This window comes from Phoenix dactylifera, unplaced genomic scaffold (genome assembly GCF_009389715.1).
Source record: "Phoenix dactylifera cultivar Barhee BC4 unplaced genomic scaffold, palm_55x_up_171113_PBpolish2nd_filt_p 000681F, whole genome shotgun sequence".
Classification (NCBI taxonomy): Eukaryota; Viridiplantae; Streptophyta; class Magnoliopsida; order Arecales; family Arecaceae; genus Phoenix; species Phoenix dactylifera.
In genome coordinates, this window is record NW_024068066.1 from 119,145 (window position 1) to 122,564 (window position 3,420).

The following is a 3,420-nucleotide window of genomic DNA, read 5'->3' on the forward strand; positions in this document are numbered from 1 at the left end:
CTTTGAGAGAAAAACCTTAGTTTCATACAATAAGCCAAGATCACTACTGGCAAGCAATATGTCATCAACATATAGGACCAAAAAGATAAACTTGCTCCCACTGACCTTCAGGTATATACACCGATCAACAGTGTTTTCCTTAAAACCGAAGGAAATGATGGTATCATTGAACTTGCGATACCATTGTCGGGAAGCTTGTTTAAGACCATATATTGACTTCTTTAATTTGCAAACCATGTGTTCTTTTCCCTTTAATGGAAAACCTTCGGGCTGGTCCATATAGACTTCTTCATCTAAACTCCCATTTAGAAAAGCAGTTTTTACATCCATTTGGTGCAACTCTAAATCATAATGTGCAACCAAAGCCATAATAATTCTAAATGAGTCCTTTTTAGATACAGGAGAAAAGGTCTCTTTATAATCAATGCCTCCTTTCTGAGTGAAACCTTTGGCCACCAGTCTGGCTTTATGTCGTTCAACATTACCCTTTGAGTCGAGCTTGGTCTTAAAGACCCACTTACACCCAACTGTCTTACAACCTTCGGGCAAATCAACGACATCCCAGACTTCATTCTGATCCATTGATTTCAACTCATCTTTCATGGCATCAATCCATTTAATAGAATCAACACTTTCTATGGCTTGTTTAAAAGAAACCGGATCTTTTCTTGTCCCTATATCAAAATCAAATTCTTGTAAATAAACCATATAATCATTTGGAATGGCAGATCTCCTTTCTCTTTGAGATCTCCTTAATGTCATCCCTTGTGGTTCTTCTACAACTTGTTCAGTGGTGATAACTTCATTATGGAGTGTTTGATCATTAATTTGTTGTTCATTGTTATTAAACTGTGTGACAACTGTAGGAACAACAATTTTCTTAGAAGTCATGGGTAAAGGGACTTGCACCCTAACTTCTTGAATTTTCACATTTTGTGGTTTATCACTCCCACTGGTTTCACCATTCTCAATGAATTTGACATTACCGGTCTCTATAATTCTTGTACTATGGTTAGGACAGTAAATCCTATACCCTTTGGATTTTTCGGGATAACCTATAAAGTATCCACTAATCGTTCTAAAATCCAATTTCTTTTCATGTGGATTATAAATTCTGGCCTCCGCCGGACAACCCCAAACATGCAGGTGTCTTAAACTCGGTTTCCTTCCTGTCCATAACTCAAAAGGAGTTTTTGGAACTGCCTTACTAGGAACCCGGTTTAATATGTATACAGCGGTCTTAAGGGCTTCCATCCACAACGACATGGGTAACGGAAAATTACTTAACATACTCCTAACCATATCTATAAGAGTACGATTACGCCTTTCAGCTACTCCATTCTGCTGTGGCGTTCCTGGCATAGTGTATTGAGCACGTATGCCATGCTTTTCTAAGAGTTTAGCAAATGGGCCAGGGTGTTGTCCTGTTTCATCATACCTACCATAATATTCACCACCTCTATCAGACCTGACAATTTTCACCTTTCTATCTAATTGTCTTTCAACCTCAGTAATGTATACCTCTAGGACATCCACTGCCTGAGATTTTTCATGCAACAAATAGACATAACCATAACGTGAAAAATCATCAATAAAGGTGATAAAATACTTCTCTCCACCAAATGATGGGGAGTCAAAAGGCCCACAAATGTCTGTATGGATAATTTCAAGAAGTTCTTCACTTCTTGTGGCAACTTTCTTTGTGTGTTTGGTTTGCTTTCCCTTAATCTACACACATACCGAGATCAGTAAAGTCTAAGTTTGACAAAATCCCATCCTTTACTAATCTCTCTAATCTTTCTTTGGATATATGACCCAATCTTTTATGCCACAAGTTAGAAGATTTTTCATTTATCATGTTTCGTTTAATTCCAACATTATGATGCAAGGTCATAAGAGTTTCAGCAAAATGATTATCAAGATTTACTTTATATAATCCATCACACAAAACACCAGAACCAAGAAAGACATTGTCTTTGAAAAGACGCAAACTAGCATTTCCAATTTTAAAGAAATATCCTTCAACATCAAGTTTAGAAACAGAAATTAAATTTCTAGAAATAGAAGGAACATAAAGAGTCTGAAGCAAATCTAAATGACAACCAGTATTTAAAAGCAAACGATAGGTTCCAACAGCTGTTACAGGAACTCTAACCCCATTCCCCAAAACGATAAAACTTTCATTTGGATCTTGCATCTGGGTTGTAAGGAATCCCTGCATCGTATTTGAAACATGAACATTAGAACCTGAGTCAAACCACCAAGTATTAGAAGGAACTTCAGTAAGGTTTGATTCAAAACATACATAAGCCAAATGCTTACCTTTCTTTTCAAACCATGCCTTGCGTTTATGGCAGTCCTTCTGATAGTGTCCCAATTTTTTGCAGAAATGGCATCTATCTTTGTTTTATTTCTTCTTATGAACCTCGGTATCATGATGAGGCTCTTTACCCTTGGATGGTCCACTCTTCATGCCCTTTCTTGGCTTCTTCCATTTCTTCTTGGCTCCATGACTTACAAGATTGACAGAATGATATCCTTGTTGCTTAAGTCTTGTCTCCTCTTGAACAAGCATACTGGTCAATTCATTCACATTCCACTTATCCTTAATAGTGTTATAGTGAATTTGAAATGATCCAAATTGAGGAGGCAAGGAGTTCAAAATAAATTGAACCAAAAAGGATTCATTCACATCCATCCCAAGAGCCTTCAGCTTAGCTGCTATATTTGTCATTTCAAGGATATGCTCATGCATCCCACAAGTACCATCAAATTTCATGGTGGTTAGTTTAGCCATTAATGTCCCAGCCAGAGACTTATCAGCAGATCGGAAACGTTCTTCCACAGTTTTCAATAATGCTTGAGCACTGTCACATTCAGGAAGCGTTGACTTGATATTGTTCGCTATACTCATCCGCATAAACATAATGCTCAATCTGTTCGATCTTTCCCAAGTCTTATAAAAAGACCTTTCTTTCGAGCTGCTCAAATCAGTAATGTCAGCCGGTTTCTCAGATCGGAGTGCTAAATCAAGATCCAGAACACCTAGGTGAAACTGGACTTGTTCATTCCACTCTGAGAAATTAGTTCCATTAAAGATCGTAACAGATGAAGCTTGCGAATGAAGCGAAACAGGAATAGATACTGCAATAAGAAAATTAACAATAAGAAAATGCTTACAACATTAACACTTTGAGTTAGCAATAATGATGAATAACATAAACAGTATTACCATAATACACCTTTGGGTTGTAATTATGAAACACTAAATTACTATTATGGTGATTCCCAATTCACCTAGGAATAATTAATGATATAGGTCCAAAATTCAAATAGGTCTGTTGCCTTTGAGCATCCAAAACCTATTAAATCAAGGATACTCATTAATTATCCTAACTCAGCAAATCAATCATTTGAAAG

The 3,420-nt window shown here is 36.8% G+C and overlaps 1 long non-coding RNA gene across 1 annotated transcript; it reads right to left on the bottom strand.

Annotated features, from left to right (window-relative positions):
• Positions 1-2,000: 2,000 nt before the first annotated feature.
• LOC120106907 lies at positions 2,001-2,844 on the bottom strand. Its single transcript, XR_005508896.1, has 2 exons — positions 2,323-2,844; positions 2,001-2,215 (listed from the first exon to the last, which is right to left on the bottom strand). It is a non-coding gene; the product is annotated as an uncharacterized LOC120106907 (long non-coding RNA).
• Positions 2,845-3,420: the final 576 nt, after the last annotated feature.